The 14,469-nt window shown below is 42.4% G+C and overlaps 1 protein-coding gene across 1 annotated transcript in view; it reads right to left on the minus strand.

Annotated features, from left to right (window-relative positions):
- KLHL26 (kelch like family member 26) overlaps positions 1-14,469 on the minus strand; it is a 53,268-nt gene that overhangs the window by 38,030 nt on the left and 769 nt on the right. The gene's annotated exons all lie outside the window — the stretch shown is intronic.

Below are 14,469 nucleotides of genomic sequence, written 5' to 3' on the forward strand. Positions count from 1 at the left end.
ACTGTAGGTTCAGGATAGGCATGAACGACCCGTCCTGCCTGGTTACCACAAAGAAGGTTTGAGTAGAACCTCAGACCCCGATGATGTACTGGAACCAACTGACGATTTTAGGAGAGGCAGAATCCTGACCCTGTCTGCTGACACCGGCAGACCCGTAGCGAATAAAAGATTTGAAAGTGAAACTTCGAAATCTATCCTGTACCCAACAGAGAGTAATCTGTGAATCCACTGATCCGAAGAGGTCTGTTGAAAAGTCTGAAAGTGAGCTCCTGCTGTAGGAGATCCCAAGTGGGACGGGAGACAGTCATGCCACCTGTTATCAACTGGTTGGGGTTTCTGTCGACGTGCTACCATCTGTTGGCGACTCCTACTTGTGCCACCCCTAGTGTGCGTGAAAATAATCCTGGCTCCACCACGAAAGGGCTGCGGGGCACTTAAGGAAGGAAACTTGGGACCAGTTTAAGTCCTACTGGATGGCGGGGCAGTTGAAGGGAGGAAAGTAGACCTACCCCTTGTAGAGTGGAATATGCATTAGTCCAGTTCTGGACGAAAAAGCATATCACCCGGGAACTGCAGACCTTAAACCATCCCTTATGTAGTTTTGTGTCCGCCTGCCAAGAGCGCAGCTAGTGCTCTGAGGGCTGCATTAGCGGAAGCGGATATACGTGCACTGATCTGGCTGATATCCATGGAAGCCTCTCCCAGGTACACCATAGATTCCCTGATGTGTACTGCTAGGAATCGTAACTCTGCTCTGAAAGTACCAGAGTCCAGACTCACTGTGAACTGCTCGGCAGGCTACAGCCTTGGAAACCAAGCGGTAACAAAAGTTGGTTGTGCTCCTGCAGAAGAGTACACAGATCGGTGTGTTTCAAACTTACAATCCGAAGGTCCATAAATGACGTTGCACCTGGGAGTACCCGAGAAACTGATCCACTGGTGGAATGGTTATACGCCTTTCGATACAGGATACAAACGGCTGGAGTCGAAACGTCTCGGAATCTGGAAACGTTTACCAGGTTGCTTCTAGGCCGCTGAAAACTGGACCTGATGTTACTGTGAAAAGGGAAAACACAACAGTGTTAACCAAATGGATTACACTATTTAGGTACCAAGTCTACTGGGGAATTAAATACCTGCTGACCGCCAAGATTAATGGCTCTACCCCCTGAGTACCATACAAAAAGGTACCGTCTTGGTAGGAAGTGTAGGGCATTCTACGAATGGACCCTTATCCACTGATTTGGCCCGTCGCACCCCCTAAGTGGACTGAAATAACGCTAATTCATAACACCCGCTAAGCCTGGGGCCCACGGAGGAGCGAGGAAATCGTAGTAACAGGGGAGTCTTCCACTGTACATGCATCACAGATTGTGGTATCAGTAGGAGTTAACTGTGAAGTTTTGTCATTGCTTATAGAGCAAACAACTTTAGAGAAGCTTTGGTGGCTACCTTGCTTGTCATGGTAGAGACACACAATAACAGAACAGGAAACTATACAGTTATTCAGAAGGCTAATGGGAGACAAAGTGGGAGAATCACACCAACTCCCTCCAAATAATGGATTCCCTATAAGCACCAGCCTGTCAGAACATCCCAGTGTACTCACAGCCCTTGAAAGGAACCTGGGTAGAATGGATGTCAGAAGGTGCTCAGAGAATCACTGTAGCCGTGTAGTCTCTGTAACAGACACCTGTACTCAGCCTGGGAGGAGAGATGGAGGGAGAATATGTGTAAAAGCCAGTGGGAGCAGCAGCGCTGTTACAGCCTGTGTGCAGTGAGAGCACACACATGTGGTAGGGAATATAAATTGTAAGCTCCACTGGGGCAGGGATGGATGCGAATGGCCAAATATTCTCTGTAAAGTGCTGTGGAATGTGTGTGCACTATATATAATAACTGGTAATAATACTGAAATCCAGAAGAGCTGATTAATTTACCAAGAGATGGAATAGAGAATTGTAGGGGACCTGGGACTTGGCCTTACGTACTCCAATTGATAGAGGAAGAGAAGAGTAGGTGGATTAGGAAAAGAGAACATTGAAAGAGCAATTTGATAAATAGGATGAGAACCAAGATAGGACTATGTATTGAAAACTTAGGGCTTGAGGCGTTTGTATGAGAACAGAGTGGTCAACAGTGTCAAATGCTATAGAGAGCCAGAAGAAATAGAAGAAAGTAATGGCCTTTAGACGCAGCAATCCAACCATTGGCCACAGTAGTCAGTGCAGTCTCTGTGGTATGTTGACTGAAGAGAGTCCAATAGGTTGTGTGAGTGGTTAAGGAAGGTGAGAGATGGGGCAATAATTTGGGTCAAACTTACGTTTTGCTTTTCTCAGAACAGCAGCATCACTGCATGTTTGAATAGTGATGGAAAGATACCAGTAGAGAGAGGGACTACAAATTTTAATTAAGGTTGGGACAAGTACAGACGATGGGGACTTGTGATGTATAGGATCAACAGGAGAGGTAGTGGAGTAGGAAGTTAAGAGAACAGACACTTCATATTCATGTGAAGAGTAGGTGCCAGAGAGTTCAGGGAAGAAATTGAGCAGGTTGCAGACTGAGGAAGAGCATACCATTTCATGACAGATCTTTTGGCGGTCAAGGCATTGTAGAGAGGAAAATATATCACATTAATAATAATTCAACTATTGCTCAAATGATAACTGTATACATAAACTGTCTTTTGTAAATGTAAGGTCGTTGACGGCAGGTACAATCTGAATGCCTTTTTTTATGTTCTTTTGATGTTAGGTTATCATTCTGCCCCACACAGATCCTTAGCATGTTAATCACTCAAAAAGCCCTGAGGTGGTCCTGTGTAGTTCCAATTAAAATGTACATCCCTTATGTAGTGTTCACTCTAGGTCCGGCAGCAGGTAGGGCGCCGGACCTAGACCTAGGGCATTTCTGCGCATGCCTGAATAGGGGGCGTGGCCAAAGAAAAGGGGGCGTGTTTTTATGACATCCCCTTTTAGTCACTACTGGGGGCATGCCCAGCACTTACGGACATGCCGGGCAGCCCCCAAGCGCTGCGGTCACAGTGAATGGATGGATCCATTTGATTAAATTTATAGCTTCCATATTAGAGATCAATGTAAACATACCATGTTTCATGTAGCTATTACATAGGCCTCAATACGCCATGAAACTCTGCTATCGTTGGGCATCTTTTTTTGCCGAAAACGCGTCTAAGTCGCAATGCGACTAGGATGCACCAGAAGGCTGCTGATTTCATATACAAGTGTCACATATCTGTGTGCAATTGAGACTGAAAACGGAACTTTGTGTGAAAAAAAGCTGCGGGCTTTGCATCATAGCACTTCGAATGCTGATTGAGAGATTGAGTCGCACACACATATATACAAATGTCACATCAAAATAATCAGCAGAGTCTCCTGGTGTCCTAGTCAATTCGCTTTGTGACTTGAGACGCATTTTCGGCAAAAAAATTATGCAAAAAAGATGCCCAGCGCCATCAGGAGCACCTGCAGCAAAGACAAGACGACACACCCGTAGGTTAAAAAGAATGTTGGCAGACCTAGCACAGACTCTGGATTATTAACTGACCAGTCAATCAGGGACTTGGTCATGACCTCTTTATGGGAGGGGGAACAGGTGATAAAAGGTATGGGAGCCTTTTGTTCTGGGTCAGACTAGGATCAATTCTGAGTTGAAGCCTGGAAGTGCATTTACCTGCCATTTTCCCTGGCCTCAAAATAAGTTGCATGTAATTCTGTGTAAGTTTCTCCCTTGTATAGTAAAATTGCAACTCGTCTGTCTATGTAGTCGGTAACCATTTTTATTTATGCTCCAGGTTCCTGTCTTTGAGGAAGTTATTAGATTGCCAAGGTTAGGCTATAACATATCGATAGAAGCTGGAGACCACCTAAAAGGTGTTCTAGTTTGGTCACCGAGCCTGCGCAATTGTGATAGAGAGGGGAATTCAATTAGAGGCGAAAAGCCATATTCGCGTGTTTTTTTGTGAAGAATTCGCCTAAAAAAAAATAATTCGCCAAATTCAATTCCAGGACAATTTCGCCTAAGTGGAAACAATTCTCCAAAAATGATTCCCCAATCAATAGCTGGTGAAAAGAAATGCAAAATCTTTATTTTGGGGTGCAAACGTGGGGAAACAACTCAGACCCCTTGGGACAGCCCCCCAAAGGACAAATACACAAAAAAACAGAAACTAAAACCTAAGAACACCCCAAAAAAGACATGTCATTTTTGGGGTGAAAATTAAAAAAGTGGTGGGATAAACATTAACAGTAGCGAAAAAGACTTCTTGGGGGTCCACAAGTATGGGTCAGGTGTTTTTCGGATTGCAGGTGGATTTTTCATGTTTTTTTAAAAGTTCACTTTAGAGACATAAAAACATGCTTGTACCCATTTTCAAGCACCCCAAATTTTTGCAATTGAATTAGGCGAAAAGCGGGGACGAGCACGGAATAAATTCGCCTCTGAAACAGGCGAATAAAGCGAACAGTCGGACAGGCGAAAACTTCGCCTCTAATTGAATATGGCTAAAAGTGTTAGGGGACCTGTGGTTCATTATTTACCACTGGTGGTGACAGAAGAGAGGTGTATGCTATAATGGGTAGAGTGATAGAATAGTGAATTGTGAATATCATATTCTGCGCTGTCCTCACTATATCAGTATTTGTGGATCTGAGAGATCACAGTCCTGATACTAGTGTAGTACTAGTCCAGGTGATACAGTCACAGGCAAATTCAGGGATACCTACAGGGTCCCGAACAGATCTTATCAATCCTGTCATGGAAGTAGGCAGCAAAATCCTGGGCACTGCTTGTAGCCAGTGAGCAGGGATTTAAATGTATTAAAAATGTGCTCTGGGTTAGAAGCTTGAGCAGAGATGAAAGACTGGAAGTATGTTTGCTTTGCAGTATGCAGAACCTTTTGACGCCAATGACGTTTAAATGTTTGAAGAGGTCATGTTACTTCAGAATGCTGTAGCGGACATGAAGGACTGAAGAGTAGTAGGGTCTTGTTAAGATGTGGTACAGCAATATAAGGAGGAGCAAATGTAGAAATTGGAGAAAAAGATTGTTGCAAAGATGTAAGAAGTTGTTAAAATATTAATAGATTTAATATTTCTGCAGGTTTGGTAAAGCTTAATAAAAAGAGAACTTGAAGTCACAGAGGAGGGCTTGCTGGTGATAAGGTTGTGATCTGAGAAGTGATCAGTAAGGCTGCAAAGACGTAGGCTGCATTAGATTCAAAGTGTTAGATTAGAAGTGTAATTACAATGTAATAACTAAGACGCAGTTACGCTGGAGATCTTACTAGCCATATGCACACCATGCAAAGACTGATCTGACTTCTCCCTTTCTCTGGATTTCAGGTAATCTGCTACTACAGTCCTCATCAGATGCTGTTACCTTGATTGCTATTGCACAGCTTTAAAGATTTTACTCTAGGTAAATTATTACTACTGCTATATTAGGAGCAATTTCTATAGAGGAAGTTAGGAATATTTTGTGAATCTGTGATGGTCTACTCCCTTCTCACAAACTGTTTATCTAAGACTTTATTGCATCCCAATTTAGTGTGTTGAGCTCTGGGGGTGGGGTCCCAATCAGTGAGCACACAGACACATGTTTGAAACTTTAGTTATTAGTAAAGCTGGCCACACATCTAAAGATTATCTGTCCAACCAGCCAACTTGTTGATTGGTTGGAATGAAAATGTGGTAAGGATGAAAGCAAATGACAATCAGCAATTTGCTCCCAAACGCCGGAAAATGAACAAAACCTGTTTGAACAAATTGTTTAGATCAAACATTTAACAAACTTGTCTGACGACCATTATCATCTGTTTTATGGCATTTAGGAGCAAATTGCTGATCAACAGTTACTCCCATCCGTTACCAGATTTTCATTCCAGCCAATTAACAAGTTGGTTGGTTGGATGTAAGTTGGTCTAGTGTGTGGCCAGCTTTAGGCTGCATTAGATTCAGAGTGTTAGATTATAAGTGTAATTACAATTTAATAACTAAGACGCAGTTACGCTGGAGTTAAGCTGGAGGAAAACTGAGGGAAAACATCCTCAAAGCCAGAACACCTTCTGACCGACATCAAGCAACATATTTATGTGAGTTTCCAAATTCACCATCTGCCGTTGTATGAATACCTAGGACTCTCCTTGCTGCACTCACTGCTTGGACATTGCAATACCCCCCTATCTGCGTGCTGCTCCTATTGATTGATCTTTGTTGTTCATAAAATTTCTGACTGGATGGGCTCTGTACATTGTAATTTTTCCCCTCATACTACAAAAAATGTCGTTTGGATTGCCTTTTTCCTTTGCGTCACATATGTTCACCTTAATCATTCTTTTAATAACTAATTCCCGCACCCACTACTCACACACCTCTCTTTATATATCACTTTTGTAGCTGCACTAATACATTAGCAGCACTGTTCTTTTACCTGTATTTCTGAACATTTAACTCGTTTTCATCTCACTTATTACCTTGTCCACAGCATGAACACGCTTACTTCAAACACCCCCCTTATTCAGTGCACACATAATCCTCTGCTTTATCCATCCCTATCCTCCCCCTCTTGTCTCCTCCACTTGTTGTTCCCCCTTTTTTCTCTCATCAGTCTGCCTTCCAACCCTCTGCTCCTTTCCCCGGCCTTTCCTGTTCTTCCACTCTCAGCCACCTCCCTCCCTCCATGGTCTTGTTACCCCACCACTAAGCCCTATGCCCTCCTGGTTCTGCCTGTCACCTCCAGGGCTGCTAAGAGAAATTCTGGGCCCAGGCACAACCACCACCTGTGGGACCACAACATGTTGGGCATGGCTGCACCCATTTGTGGGTGGGTCTAGCATGTGAGATGCACCCACTGATAGGAGCATGGCATAGCACCCAGCAGCTGGGATTAAAGTAGTCACTACTGTATTAGGATGGCGGGACAGTCCCATAATAGCTGCATTTTTATCTGGATGTACTGTATTTAGATGCTACATTGTAACACACAATAATTAAGGTGCTACAACTTTCTTTTGTACATCTCTCATGTAAATAACACATAATCAAAATCTATTTGTTGACAGAGATAGATGAAGGACTTAATTTTGACATATCAGGTCATCTTATACACACACATTCCGCAGCACACATATCCTCCATGCTCCTTCCTCACTATCTATCCTATCTGTGTCACCCCTGTCTGTCTGCCCCTCCCCTTTAGAATGTAAACTCTCACGAGCAGGGCCCTCGTCCCTCATGTGCTTCTCCTCCCCCTACTTATAGTATAATTTACTCCTAACTTCCCACAACAGCACCTAACACCTGGTTGCTTATGTCCTGCTGCTTGTGTTATGCAGCTATGTCTATAAACCATGTCCTTGTCCTGCCTTGTATTGTACGGCTAATAACTGTTTTTCTTGTGTGCTCATTTATGTACTGTGTAAGGCGCTGCGGAACCTTTGTGGCGCCATATAAATAAAGGATAATAATAATAATAATAATAATAATAATAGGGGAAAGGTGTGCAGTGATCACTTTATAAAAAATTAGGGTCCTAGCTGACCTTTTCTGGGTTCCATCTAAATTAAGGTTTTCTGTAAATCTAACAATTTAGCAGCTACAGCCCATGAAACATGTAGCAGATGGCATTGATCCCGGTAGGAAAAATCAAACACATTGGCCATCACATGAAGAAAAACACACATATTGGCTCTGGTGGTAAAAAAAAAAAAAAAACCCTTGGCCCCAGTAGGGAAATACCAAATACATTTGCCCCCACTGGAAGAAAGAAAACACCAAACACATTGGTCCAGATAGGGAAAAACCAGACACTGGACCTCACCGGAAAAAACAAACGAAAAGAAAAAAAAAAACAGAAACATTTGCCCCCACAGGAAAAAATAAATAAAATAAACTGATTGAAATTCAATGCGCTGCTGTATCACTGTAGCGGGAGGTGGCATGCAGCTACGTGACATCATGTCGACGCATTGCCAGGGTACAAGGATGCAGCACGGTGAGAGCAGGCAGGGTAACATTAGAATTTGTGGGGCCCAGTATAAATTAAACAAGGCTGGGTGGGCAGAGGCATATTTGTGGAGAGTGGGCAGAGAATTCCAGCTAGATCCCCTTCAGTTTCTGTACGCTGACGTCATCAGCAACTGTCCAACATCATTCCCTACCATCCAAGTGGTCATAGAGGGGGAATACAATCTTGTGACGAGCGTAGCGAGCTTGAAGCCAGGCTAGCAAAGCGAGCCCGCAAGGGGACAAGTTTCTTTTTTTAGTTAACTATGTGGGCAGGGAACCACACTTCAGCCCTTAGTGCACGTCACTTCCAGGTACAAATACAGAAGGGGAAATATACCTTTCCGTGGGCAGAAGGATACATGATAGCAGGCAAGGGCACACATGGGGGCTTGGGGCAGAGGCACACATGGGGAAGAGGGTTGAGACAATTGGAAAAAAATATATACACAGGTTGAGTCTCCCATATCCAAAATGCTTGGGACCAGGGGTATTTTGGATATCAGAATATTGCATATTTTGGAATGTTTGCATACCAAAATTAAATTTCTTGGGAATGTGCCCCAAAACTAATCATAGAATGCATTTATTATATACACCATATACATACAGCCTGCAGTTCATTTTATGGAATATTTTCAATAATTTTGTGGCTCAAACAAAGTTTGTGTACAATGAACCACATATACACACATATATATATCTATCTATATATATTTCTATATATCTATATTATATAAAAAACACTGTTGGGGACAGCTGTATATTCTCACAGAGGCCCGGCAGCAGTGACACCAGATTGTCTGCCTGTCATTACTGCGTCTGCTGCGGGGAACGCTCAGTGTACATTGGTGTGCTGAGCTATCTCAGGAGATTCTGTGCACACCACACTGAGCTCCGGATGGACTATAATGACAGGCAGCCAATCACTCCATGATGCCGGGACGGCGAGTATGGACAGTCGCCCGGCAGCTTTTGGCAACTCCCCCTCCCAGACATAAGCAAACACCAAACATAAGAGGTGTCCTACTGCCGCCGCTCCGCCTCAAGCCGACCTCGAGCACCTGTCACCTGCTCATCAAACCCCCACCTGCTACCCGCTTACACTTACTGGAGGTCTTCACTCAGGTGCAGGAGCTGTGTCTCGCGGAGCCGCATGTCCCTGTAGAGTAGCGACGCTGCATGATCTAGTAAGGCGCCGAAGAGGTCTGGCTCAACTCTGCCTCTGCTTTTTATTGCCTGCAGTCGGGCCAGGGACATCATTCATTTAATGAGGAGATAGAGATTGGCCGCAGTGGAGCACGTCCTCGGGGACCCACCCATTTTGAAATAGGGAGTCCTCTGTCCTCGATACCGGGTAAAATACACACTATAGCGCGTATTTGCGATTACTGGTGTGTTACGGAAATCAAAAACAGAGCATAGTCTAATCTAGTGAATACAAGATCAAGACAGTGGCCATCCCTTTAAGTAGGTAGTCAACTGGGAGAGGTTGAGAGGGGAGGTTATAGAGTAGTTGGAGGGAGAAGGAAAATGCAGACTCTCATTAGGGATGGTGAAATCAGCCATGGTGATGGTGGAGATGTCTGAGGATGAGTGAGCCAGGCACAGAAATGTTAAATTTAAAAAAATAGTTGGTTGGTCTAGGTTAGGGGAATGAAACATCACAACACGCAGAGAGAATGGGATGAAAATCCAAATAGCATATACTTCACAAACTGTGACTATGAATAAGGGGACATTTGGTAAAACGGAATGTGCCGTGTGGGGAAAACAGTATTCCAACACAACCTCCTTGTATGCTTGCAGGCATGGGAGGTGTGTGTAGAGTGAAAACCACCTTGTGAAAGGGCTGCAAGTGAGGCAGTGTTTGATTTTGTGAGTTTCTGCAATTGTCAAAAACTGATCAGCTTTGTACTGAATGTGCTTGAAAAATGACAGGAGCTGATTGGTTGGTACTTTCTCTTTCACTATTTTATCGCTCTCCAAGCTTTGATGAATACCCACCTCAGGAGACTCATGGGAGACATGTTTGGGGTTTGTTGGATAACTATACTGTTGTGAGTCAGATTTAAAGGTGCCCACACACTGGGCGATTCTAGGCTCGATTTGCACGAAGACGACGCTTCAGAACAATACATTGTTTAAAAACGTGCAGCTTCCAGGAACAATAACGATCTAATTCGCGGCCCCACAGGTCATTTGTTGTATCTTCAGATCTTATCTACTGCAGGTAAGTTCTAGCAATCTCGTTAACGATTGTGCAGATCGGTAGTGTTTTTGCACCTGCGATCGATTGTACAATTAATTGTACAATCTGTCTTATTTGAGTGGCATTTGACTGGATAATCCCACCCTCCATTTTGCACAGAATCATAAGGAGACCGCAGTGGCAGCACACATCCAGATTTCACCCCCGATTCTTCAGATTTTTGGTATGTGTACTGCTGGCCATCAATGTGTATCCCACTGATCACCAATGTAGGGACATAGGTGTAATTATTTTATCCCCCCCCAAATGCCAATGTGTATAAAATAATTGATAGATGAGTAAATTAATAAAACTTTATTAAAAATAACATTAACTCAACATTAAAAACAAACTATGTACAGATTTAAAATATTTTACACAAAAATCCAAAAATTAAAAACGTTTGCATAAATTTACTGTATTAAATAACTGTCCCCAAATGTGTATTATATGCTTAAAATAAGGGTTAGGATCCCCCGTTGACTGGGTGCCACAATAGTCCAAAAAAACTGGACACCCTCACTGTTGGGGGTGTCAACATATCAAAATTGTAGTCCATAAATTTATTATTCTGATTGTTTTCTCACAGATAAGGATCGAGAATTTATCCAAGGCTTAATTGAAACGTACAGGGACCATGAGTGTCTTTGGCGGATAAAATCAAAGGACTATGCCAACAAGTCCAAACGGAACCAGGAGCTGCAATGGTTGACAGACTTCAGCAGGCCTTTTTAAGAAGCTGCATCGCTGGATTCAGTACGAAGAAAAATCCAGAACCTGAAAACAGTTTTTGTCAAGGAGCACAAAAAAATTGTAATTGTAGATCTGCTTCTCTTTGGTTAAGGCCCTTTGTGCGTATGGCTTCATGATGTGTTCATGCAGTACGAAGGTCTCGTCTGCCACATACACAAAATTTAGGCCGTTCTTTGTTTCCTCCACTGGCGGCAAGATCAGGGATTTTGAGGCATATTGAAGAATAGCATATTTTTGAAGGACCCACCATCTGATGCATGGCCATGCTTTCCAACATCAAGAAAGATGAACTCGTAATTAGCGTTTACCACCGCCATAACCACAATACTAAAGTAGCCATTATAGTAGTAGGATCCGGTGTTGGCAGGTGGGGTTATACGGATGTTTCCCATCGATGGCTCCTCTGCAGTTAAGAAATTCCAATGCCTTTCAAATTCCTCAGCAATGGCTTTCCGAACTAGAAACAAAACAAAAAAAAAATTATTACAAGTTTTCATTTTTTTAATTAACAGACTCCAACCAGAGAACAGGACATACCAAGCACCTTTCTTTTCACGCAGAAAGTGAGGTGGATTCATCTGTGCCACCTAACCCCCCCCCCCCCCCCAAGAAACAGCACCGAAAGTCATTTCAGGGGAGAAGCCACCTCCTTCCATCTGAGACATACCTGGCACGACAAGCAACTAGCACCACTGCTCCTCCCACCCATCACACCCTACACCCCGACCCATCTCATCACAACCTGCTCCCCCACCCACCTACCTGCCCACCTCATCACATCTTGCTCCCCCACCCATCAACTATATACTCAGCCTTATTAAAGGCAGAGGAGGAGAGATCAGATTATTATAATCTGTGAAGTGTTCCCCTGCTCTTCACAAGCTTTATCATTCCCAATAAATATGGTGCAGTTCCCAATAAATATGTGGGATCAATTATTGGGTTCCATATCATGCATTGATATAGGAGACCCCTTCTGCAGAGGTATCAACTATGCTCATACAAGCGATATATATATATATATATATATATATATATATCTCTCTCTAAGACCATTTAGAACCAACCTGTATGGTATTGTACGTGTGATATTTTTTCTATATTTTTAGACTGATATCTTAATAATATATAACATAAAAAATACTGTTATGTAATAAATTGTTATTTTTTATGCCAAGCGTTCCTTGTCTGGTTAAGTCAGTGTTACAAATAACATGTTGGTCGATTAGGACAGTTATTCAACTTATTGACTATAGATCCAGGCTTTTTTTTCCCCATTTAGAGAGATCAAGGTGTATATTACAGATTTATTACGTTTAAAAGCAGCTCTTAAGACATCGTTGTATTTTAATTATTAACATTTCATGTGCGCCCGAATTTATATGTGAACATATATTTCTGTGTATTCAGGATGCTATATGGTGCTTTTGTCGCATTTTGAAGTAGGTCAATAAACACATGCTGTAAGTGCACATTGATGGGGCCGGGACCTCATTATGCACTTACAGCATGTGTTTATTCTCCTCTTCGAACTGCGCCAGAAACACCATATAGCATACATCACCATATTTATAGGGAATGATAAAACTTGTGGATAAATTAGTGTTAAAATTGTATTTATCTTTTTCAGCAAAATATTTTGTATAGTTGTACTGTTTTTTACAAATTGAAATGAGGCAAGCAGCTATGTTGGTCGCAGAAAAATGTTTTTCTACTGTTTTACACTTAAATTTTTTTTTACGAACTTCAATAAAAACAGTTTTTTGCATTCACAACAAATGAGTGATGTTGTTTTCTTACCTTACAATACTGGTACTGTAGCACTTTCACAATAGCTTTGCAGGTCTCCGGGATGATGAGGCCCATTACTTCAGGTCTTTAAAAGACCTTCCTGTAGCCAGGTACCTCAGAGTAGCTAACAGCCTTTCGTCTGCATGCATGGCCCTCTGCAGGTTCATATCCTGCCTCCGCATATAGGGGGTCACCAGACGTAGCAACTCCTGGAAGGTGGCATCATCCATACGCGGGTAGTTGCGGTAGTCGTCAGGATTGTTCTCACGGATCTCCATCAGCAGCAACGTGTGAGTGACTATACCTCTGCAGCAGCCACTCCTTTGTCCACAGCAAGATCTCAACCTCCTCCTATGCTGGGTCTTCTCACCTTCAGCATAGGATAACAGAACTCTATAGCGATTAGGATCCATCACCACAGAATGTAGTATAGAACACACTATGTTAATGCAAGCCAAAAACAAAAGCAGAGCACAATAGCAATGTACAGAGGTCAGCAGGTATACACCAAGCCTCACTAGTCACAGAGCAGAAGTGCAAAGAGCTAAAATGGCGGCTGCTTTATATACCCCCTAGTTAGTCCAGCCCATTATTTAAATTTAGAAGAAATCTTTAATAAAAAATTGTCAGGCGTTTTGGAAAGTAAACGATGTTTCGTTAACGATCTAACGATTTGGAAATAGTTAGCGACGCACGATATATCGTTAGGACGTTAGTAGATTGTCAAAATGAACACTTTATGGATGATATCGTTTGTTCAGTACTGCCGTGGAGTTCAAGGGAAATTGTTTACGACATCACATCGTTTGCGAGTCATTCAGTGTGTGGGCACCTTAAATGTATGGGACATATGGAGCAACCTGGATTTGGTGATATCACTAGCTAATAGAGGCAGGAGGAGATAAAAAAAGATTATATTTGACATCATACACTGGCTCATGCCAAATAATAGGAATTTTAATTATGTATGCAGTCAGCACTATTAGGAATATACAGGGTTTTTTTTAATGAGTTTAGTCCCACCAATGCAAATGCCATTTAGCACATAAAGCTGATCTAATAACTCCATTTAAAGTAAATCACGCTACTTTACAGAACCATCCACTAATCACACTGGTAAAAGGTTAAGGGAACTATTTACTAAGCAGTGTTAGGAGACAGTTAAAGGAATAAGGTACCAGCCAATCAGCTCCTAACTGCCATCTCACAGGCTGTGTTTGAAAAATGACAGTTGGGAGCTGATTGGCTGGCACCTTATCACTTTCTTATCACTTTTCACTCTGTCTCCTAACACTGCTTAGTAAATAGACCCCTAAAATTTCTGCATGCAGTTTTGGGACAGCTAAGTATACGCGATTAAGTACACCACATTAAGAGAAGCTGCAATAAGCACTAAATATGCATTATTTATGCTGGAAAGCACATCACATTCTTGATAAACAATGTACAATGTGATTTTAAATGGATTGGTGTGAAGAAGCTGTAAATGATGATGCATACTTTACCATATGACAAATACATCCACTAGTGTATAAAATTGTAGTTTAATCCTGTGTAGTCCTACACACCCTTCTAACCACAGAGCATATGCCTGATCATGTTAAACCCACTGTAGACCATGACAGTAACAGCATGTTAGTATTA

Source organism: Taudactylus pleione, unplaced genomic scaffold (genome assembly GCF_031769625.1).
Source record: "Taudactylus pleione unplaced genomic scaffold, aTauple2 ptg000087l, whole genome shotgun sequence".
NCBI lineage: Eukaryota > Metazoa > Chordata > Amphibia > Anura > Myobatrachidae > Taudactylus > Taudactylus pleione.